Here is a 14270-nt window from a genome sequence, read left to right as displayed (position 1 = left end):
TAAAAAGTAAAGATAGCTTAAGAGAACTCTGGGACAACAGTGAGTAAAATAATATTTGCATTATAGGGGTCCCAGAAGGAGAATAAAGAGAGAAAGAGGCAGAAAAATTATTTAAATAAATAATGGATGAAAACTTCCCTAACCTGGAGAAGGAAACAGATATCCAGGACCAAGAAACCCAGAGTTCCAAACAAGATGAACCCAAAGAGATCTACACCAAGACACATTATAATTAAAATGCCTAAAGTTAGAGAAAAACTCTTAAAGGCAGCAAGAGAAAAAGAAATCATTACATAAAAGGGAAACCCCATGAGGCTATCAGCAGATTTCTCAGAAGGCACTTTGCAGGCCGGAAGGGAGTGGCATGACATTCAAAGGGCTGAAAGGAAAAAATTTCCAAACAATAATATTCTACCCAACAAAGTTGTCATTCAAAATTGAAGAAGAGATAAGGTTTTTCACACAAACAGAAGCCAAAGGAACTCATCAATACTAAACTGGCTTTGCAAGAAATTTAAAGGAACTACTTTAAGATGGAAGAAAAATGGTACTAATCAATAACAAGAAAATATTGAAAAGGTGAAAACCTTATTGGAAAAAGGTAAATATATACTAAAGGTAGTAGATTAGTCACTTCTAAAGCTACTATGAAAGTTAAAAGACGAAGGTAGTAAAATTAGCTAAAACTACAATAATTAGTTAAGGGATACATAAAATAAAAAGTCATAAAATATGACATCAAAAACACAAAAGGGGGGGTCAGTGAAAATGTTTGTAATATGTCCAACTTTAATTTGCTATCAACTTAAAATAGACTATTATATACCTAAGATGATAATGTGAACTTCATAATAATCACAAAGCAAAACCTTATACTAAATACACAAAGGAAAATGAGAAAAAAATCTAAACATAACACTAAAGAAAGTTATTAAACTGCAAGGGAAGAAAGTAACAGAAAGGAAACTTTAAAAAAAAAATACAGTAAGTACATACCTATCAATAATTACTTTCATTGTAAATGTACTAAATTATCCAATCAAAAGATACAGAGTGACTGAATGGATTAAACAAACAAAAAAAAGACACATCTATATACCACCTAAAAGAGACTCACTTCATAAGTAAAAATTACACACAGACTGAAAGCAAAGGAATATTAATAGATATCTCATGTAAATGGAAATGAAAAGGAAGACAAAAAGAATGAAATACCTAGGGATAAATTTAACCACAGAGGTGAAAGACCTGTACATAGTACAAACTATGAGACATTGGTGAAAGAAACTGAAAAAGAAACAAATACATGGAAAGATATTATATGCTCATGGATTAGAATTAATATTGTTAAAATGTCCCTGCTACCCAAAATGATCTAGAGATTCCATGCAATACTTATCAAAATTCCAGGGGCATTTTTCATAAACTGGGATAAAATAATCCTAAAAGTCATATGGAACCACAAAAAAACCTGAACAGCCAAAACAACCTTAAAAAAGAAGGACAAAGCCTGAGGTATCATGCTCCTTGATTTCAAACTATACCACAAAGCTATAGTAATCAAAATAGTATGGTACTGGCATAGTACAAACACACACATAGATCAATGGAACAGAACAGAGAACCCAGAAATAAACCCACGTATATGTGTTCAATTAATTTTCAATAAAAGAGGCAAGAATATACAATGTGGAAAGGACAGCACCTTTAGTAAGTGGTGTTGGAAAACCGGACAACTCCATGCAAAAGAATGAAACTTGACCATTATCTTACACCATATATAAAAATTAACTCAATTGATTGAAAACTTAAATGTAAGACCAGAAACCATAAAACCCCTAGACAAAAACATAGGCATAAGCTCCCTTACATTGATCTTGGTGACTTTTTTTGAACCTGACTCCAAAAGCAAGGGAAACAAAAGCCAAAATTGACAAATGAGATGACATCATACTAAAAAGTTTCTACACATTGAAAGAAACCATCAACAAAATGAAAAGGCAACCTATTAAATGGGAGAAGATATTTGCAAATCAAACATTCAACAAGGTGTTAATGACCAAATTATATAAAGAACTTACACAACTCAATAATTTTTTTAAATATAATTGAAAAAATGGACAGATGATGTGACTAGATATTTTTCCAAAGAAGATGTACATATGGCCAACAGACACATGAAAAGATGCTCAATATCACCAATCATCAGGGAAATGCAAGTGTTAAATCACAATGAGATATTACCTTACACCTGTCGCAGTGGCTATTATCAAAAAGACAAGAGACAATAACTGTTAGTGAGAATATGGAGAAAAATGTAGCCTTGTACACTTTAGGTGGGAATTTAAATTGGCTGTCATTACAGAAAATTAGTATGGAGTTTCCTAAAAAAAAATTAAAAATAGAACTACCGTATGATCAGCAATTCCACTACTTGGTTTCTATCTGAAGAAAACAAAAACACTAATTGTAAAATATATATGCATCCCTATGTTCACTGCAGCATTATTTACAACAGCCAAGATATGGAAACAACCTAGGTGTCCATCAACAGATGAATGGATGAAGAAGACAAGATATATATTTACAAGGGAAGACAAGTCAGCCATAAAAAAGAATGAAATCTTTCCATTTGCAACAACATGAATGGACTTAGAGAGTGTTATGCTAAGTGAAATAAGTCAAAAGAAAGGCAAATTCCTGGGGCACCTGGGTGGCTCAAAGGGTTAAGACCTCTGCCTTCAGCTCAGGTCATAATCACAGCGTCCTGGGATCGAGCCCCACATTGGGCTCTCTGCTCTGCACGGAGCCTTCTTCCTCCTCTCTCTCTCTCTGCCTGCCTCTCTGCCTATTTGTGATCTCTGTCTGTCAAATCAATAAATAAAAATCTTTAAAAAAAAAAAAAGAAAGGCAAATACCATATGATTTCACTTATATGTGCAATCTAAAAAACAAAACAAACAAAACGAAATAAAACCTAGACTCATAGATAAAGAGAATAGATTGAAACAAACTGAAGGGAGAGGAGATGGTGGGTTTTAAGAAGGGCACATGTTGTGATGAGCACTGGTTGTTATATACAACCAATGAATTGTTGAACACTACACCAAAAACTTACAATGTACTATATAATGGCTAACTGAACATGATTTTAAAAATTAAAAATTTTTAATTTAATTTAAACGTTTTTTAAAAGGGACAGAGAACAGATTGGTAATTGCCAGAGGGAGTAGAGTTGGGAGGAATGAAATGGATGAAAGGGATCAAGAGGTACAAACTTCCAGTTATAAAATAACTAAGTCATGGGATATAATGTACAACATGGAAAATGTAGTTAATAACATTGTGTTAACTTTGTATGATGATAGATGGTAACTAGACTTATTGTGGTGATTGTTTCACAATGTATACAAATGTCAAATCCCTATGTTGTACACCTGAAACTAATATAGAGTTGACCCTTAACATGGATTTGAACTGCCTAGGTCTACTTGTACAAGGACTTTTTAGAGCATAATACTATAACTGTACTTTTTCTTCCTTAAAATTTTCATTACATTTTCTTTACTCTAGATTACTTTATTATAAGAATATATTATATAATACATATAACATACAAATATGTGTTAATTGGTTATTTATGTTATTAACATAAGGCTTCCAGCAAACAGTAGGCTATTAGTAATTAAGTTTCCAGGGAGTCGCGGGGAGGAGTCAAGATGGCGGAGAAGTAGCAGGCTGAGACTACTTCAGCTAGCCGGAGATCAGCTAGAGAGCTTATCTAAAGATTGCAAATACCTGCAAATCCATTGGCAGATCGAAGAGAAGAAGAACAGCAATTCTGGAAACAGAAAAACAACCACTTTCTGAAAGGTAGGACCGGCGGAGAAGTGAATCCACAGCGACGGGAAGATAGACCCCGGGGGGAGGGTCCGGCTCCCGGCAAGCAGCGGAGCAACGGCGCACAAAATCGGGACTTTTAAAAGTCTGTTCCGCTGAGGGACATCGCTCCAGAGGCTAAACCGGGGCGAAGCCCACGCGGGGTCAGTGTGGCCTCAGGTCCCGCAGGGTCACAGAAGGATCGGGGGTGTCTGAGTGTCACAGAGCTTGCGGGTATTGGAACAGGAAAACCAGCTACAGAACAGAGCTGACAGTAAGATCACAGCTCGGTGTTACCTTGAACCGGTCGCAGGCTCGGTGAGCTCGGAGCGCGGCCGGAGGTCAGGCAGACGGGAGTGGCTGGGCGCTGTTCTCTGAGGGCGTACTGAGGAGTGGGGCCCTGGGCTCTCGGCTCCTCCGGGCCAGAGACCAGGAGGCCGCCATTTGTATTCCCGTCCTCCGGAACTCTACGGAAAGCGCTCAGGGAACAAAAGCTCCTGAAAGCAAACCCGAGCGGATTACTCACCCCGCCCCTGGTAAGGGCGGTGCAATTCCGCCTGGGGCAAAGACACTTGAGAATCACTACACCAGGCCCCTCCCCCAGAAGATCAACAAGAAATCCAGCCGACACCAAGTTCACCTACCAAGGAGTGCGGTTTCAATACCAAGGAGAGCAGCAGAATTCCAGAGGAGGAGAAAGCAAAGCACGGAACTCCTGGCTTTCTCCCTGTGATTTTTTTTTTCTTTTTGTTTTTCCCTGTGATTTTTTTAGTCTTGCAGTTAATTTAATTTTTTTCTTTTTCATTTTTTTTCTCTTCTTCTGCTAAAAATTTTTTAAACTTTTACTCTTTTCTATTTTAACGTTTTTAAACTAGTTTATCTAATGTATATTTTTTCCTTTTTTATTTTTCTTTATTCATTTTCCTTTTTAAAATTCTTTTCTTTTTTTTTCTTTTCTTCTTTTTTTCTTTTTTTTCTTTCTTTCTTTTTGAACCTCTTTTTATCCCCTTTCTCCCCCCTCACGATTTGGGATCTCTTCTGACTTGGTTAAACCATATTTTCCTGGGGTTGTTGCCACCCTTTTAGTATTTTACTTGCTCTTTCATATACTCTTATCTGGACAAAATGACAAGGCGGAAAAATTCAACACAAAAAAAAGAACAAGAGGCAGTACCGAAGGCTAGGTACCTAATCAATACAGACATTGGTAATATGTCAGATCTAGAGTTCAGAATGACAATTCTCAAGGTTCTAGCCGGGCTCGAAAAAGGCAGGGAAGATATTAGAGAAACCCTCTCGGGAGATATAAAAGCCCTTTCTGGAGAAATAAAAGAACTAAAATCTAACCAAGTTGAAATAAAAAAAGCTATTAATGAGGTGCAATCAAAAATGGAGGCTCTCACTGCTAGGATAAATGAGGCAGAAGAAAGAATTAGTGATATAGAAGACCAAATGACAGAGAATAAAGAAGCTGAGCAAAATAAGAACAAACAGCTACTGGACCACGAGGGGAGAATTCGAGAGATAAGTGACACCATAAGACGAAACAACATTAGAATAATTGGGATTCCAGAAGAAGAAGAAAGAGAGAGGGGAGCAGAAGGTATACTGGAGAGAATTATTGGGGAGAATTTCCCCAATATGGCAAAGGGAACGAGCATCAAAATTCAGGAGGTTCAGAGAACGCCCCTAAAAATCAACAAGAATAAGCCCACACCCCGTCACCTTATAGTAAAATTTACAAGTCTTAGTGACAAAGAGAAAATCCTGAAAGCAACCCGGGAAAAGAGGTCTGTAACATACAATGGTAAAAATATTAGATTGGCAGCTGACTTATCCACAGAGACCTGGCAGGCCAGAAAGAGCTGGCATGATATTTTCAGAGCACTAAACGAGAAAAACATGCAGCCAAGAATGCTATATCCAGCTAGGCTATCATTGAAAATAGAAGGAGAGATTAAAAGCTTCCAGGACAAACAAAAACTGAAAGAATTTGCAAACACCAAACCAGCTCTACCGGAAATATTGAAAGGAGTCCTCTAAGCAAAGAGAGAGCCTACAAGTGGTAGATCAGTAAGGAACAGAGACAATATACAGTAACAGTCACCTTACAGGCAATACAATGGCACTAAATTCATATCTCTCAATAGTTACCCTGAATGTTAATGGGCTAAATGCCCCAATCAAAAGACACAGGGTATCAGAATGGATAAAAAAACAAAACCCATCTATATGTTGCCTCCAAGAAACTCATTTTAAGCCCGAAGACACCTCCATGCTAATGGACATCAGAAGAAAGCAGGAGTGGCAATCCTTATATCAGATCAATTAGATTTTAAGCCAAAGACTATAATAAGAGATGAGGAAGGACACTATATCATACTCAAAGGGTATGTCCAACAAGAAGATCTAACAATTTTAAATATCTATGCCCCCAATGTGGGAGCAGCCAACTATATAAACCAATTAATAACAAAATCAAAGGAACACATCAACAATATTACAATAATAGTAGGGGACTTTAACACTCCCCTCACTGAAATGGACAGATCATCCAAGCAAAAGATCAGCAAGGAAATAAAGGCCTTAAACGACACACTGGACCAGATGGACATCACAGATATATTCAGAACATTTCATCCCAAAGCAACAGAATACACATTCTTCTCTGGTGCACATGGAACATTCTCCAGAATAGATCACATCCTCGGTCCTAAATCAGGACTCAACCAGTATCAAAAGATTGGGATCATTCCCTGCATATTTTCAGACCACAATGCTCTGAAGCTAGAACTCAACCACAAGAGGAAGTTTGGAAAGAACCCAAATACATGGAGACTAAACAGCATCCTTCTAAAGAATGAATGGGTCAACCAGGAAATTAAAGAAGAATTGAAAAAATTCATGGAAACAAATGATAATGAAAATACAACAGTTCAAAATCTGTGGGACAAAGGCAGTCCTGAGAGGAAAATATATAGTGGTACAAGCCTTCCTCAAGAAACAAAGAAAGGTCTCAGGTACACAACCTAACCCTACACCTATAGGAGCTGGAGAAAGAACAAGAAAGAAACGCTAAGCCCAGCAGGAGAAGAGAAATCATAAAGATCAGAGCAGAAATCAATGAAATAGAAACCAAAAAGACAATAGAGCAAATCAACGAAACTAGGAGCTGGTTCTTTGAAAGAATTAATAAGATAGATAAACCCCTGGCCAGACTTATCAAAAAGAAAAGAGAAAGGACCCAAATAAACAAAATCATGAAGGAAAGAGGAGAGATCACAACTAACACCAAAGAAATACAAACTATTATAAGAACATACTATGAGCAACTCTACGCAAACAAATTTGACAATCTGGAAGAAATGGATGCATTCCTAGAAACATATAAACTACCACAACTGAACCAGGAAGAAGTAGAAAACCTGAACAGACCCATAACCAGTAAGGAGATTGAAACAGTCATTAAAAATCTCCAAACAAACAAAAGCCCAGGGCCAGACGGCTTCCCGGGGGAATTCTACCAAACATTTAAAGAAGAACTAATTCCTATTCTCCTGAAACTGTTCCAAAAAATAAAAATGGAAGGAAAACTTCCAAACTCTTTTTATGAGGCCAGCATCACCTTGATCCCAAAACCAGACAAGGATCCCATCAAAAAAGAGAGCTATAGACCAATATCCTTGATGAACACAGATGCGAAAATTCTCACCAAAATACTAGCCAATAGGATTCAACAGTACATTAAAAGGATTATTCACCACGACCAAGTGGGATTTATTCCAGGGCTGCAAGGTTGGTTCAACATCCGCAAATCAGTCAATGTGATACAACACATCAATAAAAGAAAGAACAAGAACCATATGATACTCTCAATAGATGCTGAAAAAGCATTTGACAAAGTACAGCATCCCTTCCTGATCAAAACTCTTCAAAGTGTAGGGATAAAGGGCACATACCTCAATATCATCAAAGCCATCTATGAAAAACCCACCGCAAATATCATTCTCAATGGAGAAAAACTGAAAGCTTTCCCGCTAAGGTCAGGAACACGGCAGGGATGTCCATCACCACCACTGCTATTCAACATAGTACTAGAAGTCCTAGCCTCAGCAATCAGACAACAAAAGGAAATTAAAGGCATCCAAATCAGCAAAGAAGAAGTCAAATCATCACTCTTCACAGATGATATGATACTATATGTGGAAAACCCAAAAGCTTCACTCCAAAACTGCTAGAACTTGTACAGGAATTCAGTAAAGTGTCAGGATATAAAATCAATGCACAGAAATCAGTTGCATTTCTCTACACCAACAACAAGACAGAAGAAAGAGAAATTAAGGAGTCCATCCCATTTACAATTGCACCCAAAACCATAAGATACCTAGGAATAAACCTAACCAAAGAGGCACAGAATCTATACTCAGAAAACTATAAAGTACTCATGAAAGAAATTGAGGAAGACACAAAGAAATGGAAAAATGTTCCATGCTCCTGGATTGGAAGAATAAATATTGTGAAAATGTCTATGCTACCTAAAGCAATCTACACATTTAATGCAATTCCTATCAAAGTACCATCCATCTTTTTCAAAGAAATGGAAAAAATAATTCTAAAATTTATATGGAACCAGAAAAGACCTCGAATAGCCAAAGGGATATTGAAAAAGAAAGCCAACGTTGGTGGCATCACAATTCCGGACTTCAAGCTCTATTACAAAACTGTCATCATCAAGACAGCATGGTACTGGCACAAAAACAGACACATAGATCAATGGAACAGAATAGAGAGCCCAGAAATAGACCCTCAACTCTATGGTCAACTAATCTTGACAAAGCAGGAAAGAATGTCCAATGGAAAAAAGACAGCCTCTTCAATAAATGGTGTTGGGAAAATTGGACAGCCACATGCAGAAAAATGAATTGGACCATTTCCTTACACCACACATGAAAATAGATTCAAAATGGATGAAGGACCTCAATGTGCGAAAGGAATCCATCAAAATCCTTGAGGAGAACACAGGCAGCAACCTCTTCGACCTCAGCCGCAGCAACGTCTTCCTAGGAACAACGCCAAAGGCAAGGGAAGCAAGGGCAAAAATGAACTATTGGGATTTCATCAAGATCAAAAGCTTTTGCACAGCAAAGGAAACAGTTAACAAAATCAAAAGACAACTGACAGAATGGGAAAAGATATTTGTAAACGACATATCAGATAAAGGACTAGTGTCCAAAATTATAAAGAACTTAGCAAACTCAACACCCAAAGAACAAATAATCCAATCAAGAAATGGGCAGAGGACATGAACAGACATTTCTGCAAAGAAGACATCCAGATGGCCAACAGACACATGAAAAAGTGCTCCATATCACTCGGCATCAGGGAAATACAAACCAAAACCACAATGAGATATCACCTCACACCAGTCAGAATGGCTAAAATCAACAAGTCAGGAAATGACAGATGCTGGCGAGGATGCGGAGAAAGGGGAACCCTCCTACACTGTTGGTGGGAATGCAAGCTGGTGCAGCCACTCTGGAAAACAGCATGGAGGTTCCTCAAAATGTTGAAAATAGAACTGCCCTATGACCCAGCAATTGCACTACTGGGTATTTACCCTAAAGATACAAACGTAGTGATCCAAAGGGGCACGTGTACCCGAATGTTTATAGCAGCAATGTCCACAATAGCCAAACTATGGAAAGAACCTAGATGTCCATCAACAGATGAATGGATCAAGAAGATGTGGTATATATACACAATGGAATAGTATGCAGCCATCAAAAGAAATGAAATCTTGCCATTTGCGACAACATGGATGGAACTAGAGCGTATCATGATGAGCGAAATAAGTCAAGCAGAGAAAGACAACTATCATATGATCTCCCTGATATGAGGAAGTGGTGATGCAACATGGGGGCTTAAGTGGGTAGGAGAAGAATCAATGAAACAAGATGGGATTGGGAGGGAGACAAACCATAAGTGACTCTTAATCTTACAAAACAAACTGAGGGTTGCTGGGGGGAGGGGGGTTGGGAGAAGGGGGGGTGGGGTTATGGATATTGGTGAGGGTATGTGCTTTGGTGAGTGCTGTGAAGTGTGTAAACCTGGCGATTCACAGACCTGTACCCCTGGGGATAAAAATACATGTTTATAAAAAAATAAAAAATTTAAAAAAAAAAAAGAAAGAAAATGGATATGGGACATCAGGAGTAATCTAATTAAATAAAATTTTAAGAAGCTTAAAAAAAAAAAAAAGTTTCCAGGGAGTCACAATTTATATGCAGATTTTTGACTGCACAGGGGTCCGCACCCCAGCCCGTGTTGTTCAACAGTCAATTATAATATTATATGTCAATTTTTATACTTCAATTTAAAAAAGAAATGAATGCTGGAGTTCACTGGCTTTCTAAAGTACAAGTTTTTGAAGCAATTGATTAACTTCAGGCAGAAAGCTTTACCTTAAGTGACTAGCAAAGCCCTTCTTAGACTGATTTGACAAAGTTCCATTCATGACTTGAGTGACTTGATTGACATCTTGGGCTATCTGAATGAGTTATAACTCTTGACTCAAGGTCCAGCACATTCCATTATGGATGCTGCTGAAAAAATTTAAAGTCTCCGGACCAGGGTACCATTGTGGAGAGTGTTTGGAGAAAGACAGCTGTGTGCTCCTTGCATTGTTGGAGAAAGGGCATCTGGAGGCTAGAGCCAAGATTGAAAAGGCTCTGCTGGCTCTTGTGCAGGTGCACATGGGCAGACAAAGAAATTACTGAAGTATACTTCTGTTGAGTGACCTTAAAATTGAAATGTATGGTCCCAATTCTTTCATAATGACAAAGGCAACATTTATGATTCAGACATTGACAAAGTTGATCTCATTGAATTGAAGACAAAGAAAATAATATTACATGAATTCAACTCAAAGTATCTTAGACAACTCTCTATTCCTTGATACAAGCTGATCCTCATCTATCAGAATAATCTGTGAAAACTTTGTTTTGCTAGCAAATACTGTTATAAATTAGAAGTTGCTATCCTTATTACCACTAAGAAAAAGGTCTAAACTGGTTGGGTATGAAAGATATTTACAGTATCATGTTTAAAAAAAGATACCCACTATAATTTTAATCTCTTATTCTAATCAAACAACAGCAATCTTATGAAACTCACTTTTGAACTAAATTACATTTTCTTTAATTTGCACATTATTACTTGCTAAGTTCTCTCAGGAAATTATTATTTTTTGCATGCAAATATGAGATTAAGAAGATCACAAGACTTCTTACATATTGTTTTAACATTCTTTGTGAAAGATATGTTTGCAATGCAGCAAAATAAACTGTATGCAGAAAATGTGTGTAACATGTTTATATACATTTTTGTGGAGAAGGCATCTACAGTTTCTGTCACATTCCTAAAGACTACCCACCCATTCATACATGTACCAAAAAATTGTTAAGAATCACTGACTAGCCCTGTACCCCTGGGGATAAAAATATATGTTTATAAAAAATAAAAAATTAATTAATAAAAAAAAAAAAAGAATCACTGACTAGCTGAATGTATATTTTCTGATGGGCTCTGAAATAAAAGAAGGAGCAAACTTGAAATCATGTTTTGTGGTTTGTCAAAATAAAGCAGACATTTTCTTATCAACAGTCTATGGATCTCAGTTAAAATGAAGTTCCTGTTCTTTTGTTTTCCCTCATTGTCCTCCAAGTCCATGTACATATCTTTGAGGTACAAGGCAATCCTAGCAGTCCTAACCCTGAAATCCATGGCATATTGATTACGGATCTTATGATAACAAAATATATTTAAAATAATTAGCCTTTGAACCAAACATTAGTGTGTCATAAAGTTGCTTTTCAGTTCTCCAGAAGGCTCATAGCTAATAAAGAAAAAGAAAGACTTAAGGAAAATAAAGACAGATGAAGTCAAACACAAAGAAGACATTTAGGACAACTTTTCCAGGGGACCAAATGCACATACACATAGACCAAGGGTATGCTGTGTGTGTGTGTGTGTGTGTGTGTGTGTGTGTGTACACATACGCACACATACCCATATTTGTCTGAGCATGTGAAATAAGCAAACAGCAGTGATTTCTTCCAGCCAAAGGCATACCTTTGAAAGTGGAGAGTCAGCCCTGGTGATGCTAATGGAGTGGAACATAAATATTGGCAAGCTAGTTGTCAAATAGAGGCTTTTAAAGGTTAGAATTTTTCAAGGAAAATGTTAACTGCAGTTAAAGGGCCAAAGTGGTCTTAACCTGATCTCAGAATCTAGAATTTCACTTGAAGTTCTAAACACCCAGACTGTTATGCTAAATTCAGCTTTCCTAGCTCTGCGAATGGCATTTGGAACGTTTGGTTCATAACGATAAATCACCACACTTGCTGAATATGGGGTTAGAAGGAGACTAGCAGACATAACCAATTAATATATCAGCCTCCTAAGCATTCCTGGAGCAGAGGTGAGGGTACAGGCCAATAATGAACTGTTTTGCCACACTTCAAATAGCAAGTGCTCTCACCCCTAAGCCAAACCTCCCACCCTCCCCACACCCCACACACCCAGCATGTCTTTGCTTCTTACCACTGTTCCAGAGCATACCCATCCCCCAAATTAGCTCAATTTCTACCTTCCTGAGGCTTTCTTCCCCCACTTCCCACAAACACATCAATCTCTAAATTCTCCTATATCCTCTATTCTCAATCCTGCTCACTTGCTAACCCAGGTTGCTATCTTTCTTATAATAACAGCTAACACTTATTTGAATTTTTACTATGTGCCAGACACTATGCTAAAAGCTTACAGGAATGACCTCCTTTAATTCTCACCACAACCCTATGGTGTAGTTTTTATTATCATTCACAGAAGAGAAATGTTCATATGAGGAATCTAAGACTTAGAGAGGTAAAGTAAATTTCCCAGAGCCCACGACTAATAAATAGTGGGCCAGGCAATCAACCAGGTTGTCTGGCTCAAAGCATGCCCCCTTAATGGTAAAATGTATAGTTGCTGAGGTCTGATGTGCATATACTGTCTACCAGCTACATTTTAAGTTCCTCAGGACACCTGTATACCATTTCCTTCATATGACCCACAGAGCTAGCACTGCTATACCTAAAATCAATCAATACTTATTGAGGGAGTAAATGAATTAATAAGTGAATTAAAAAAATCAATGCACCAGCTGCAAAACCCAAGGAAAAATTAATTGATTTGGACCTCCAAATAGCATGCAGAATCAGGGGAAAAAATGTAGAAAGCAGATAAATTGCTGACTCGCTCCCCTTGCGCTCAGTGCAGAAGTGGAGCAGGGGAATAGGTCTCTGTGAATAACCATCACATCCCTCAGCTTTGTCCCTGGAAGCCCTCCAACGCCCCCAGGTCTATCCAGATCTTCAGAATCCATAAGGGAATATCGCAGAAGTTTACCAGTGCCAAAAATAATTCTTCTCTAGATCCAACACTACCTACATGCATATATTCACTCAAATACATTCAGAGAAAGATGATTCTAGTTAGTTTACCTCAGTAAGTGTTTACTGAGTATCTAGCCCAGAGATTCACAAACTTGGTGGCATATTACAATTATCTGTGAGACCCAAAAAACTGTTGAGGCCTGGACCCCATCCCAAACCAATGGACTCAGAGCCCAGACACTGGGATGCATCAACAATCATCTGTGCAATTCTAATGTGAAAATAGGGTAAAGAACCACTAAAATCCATGCAAGCCATGGTGTGCCAGGAGCTGGGTCACAGAGAAATGTGGGTATGAAAAAGGAAGTTTGCAAAATAGTGGGAGAGTCACAAAAGCAATTATAATTTAAAACATCATGGAAAAATTATAATAAATGCACCATGAAGTGCTCAAACAGCAATAATCACAGACCACCATGAAATATCAGAGGAGATCTCAGACCTATTCTCATCAGAAATTTTTGGGAGGCAGGATTGGAAAATGCAGATGAATGAGGGAGATATGTTTACATAATGAGATGCTGGATCAGGTAGACACGTCAGGTTGAAACGTATGCTTTCCTAGAGCAGAAGGTTAGACTTCCATAACCCCTGATGTCCTCCCTCTGCACATTCCTAAATGCTCCCAAATCTCTGGCAGCAACTGTGACTGCCTTTTAGAGGACCCTGAGTCTCTCTGAACCTCTTTGACTCTCATTAATAGAATGGAAATAGTAATTATTACATATTGGTCCTTGGGATTTTACATCAGATTTTAAAATTTTTGTAACTTTTGGTAAGCCATCAATGGAGGTTGAGAGACTTTGCCCTAAATTTGTTTACCTATAAAGTAAGTATAATAATCCATGCTTTTCTGCAGTTTATGAAGATTCATGTATTCATTCAATAAATATTTGT

The sequence above is a fragment of the Mustela erminea genome, chromosome 1, assembly GCF_009829155.1.
Source record: "Mustela erminea isolate mMusErm1 chromosome 1, mMusErm1.Pri, whole genome shotgun sequence".
In the NCBI taxonomy this organism is placed as follows: Eukaryota; Metazoa; Chordata; class Mammalia; order Carnivora; family Mustelidae; genus Mustela; species Mustela erminea.
This window is presented reverse-complemented; position numbering follows the sequence as displayed.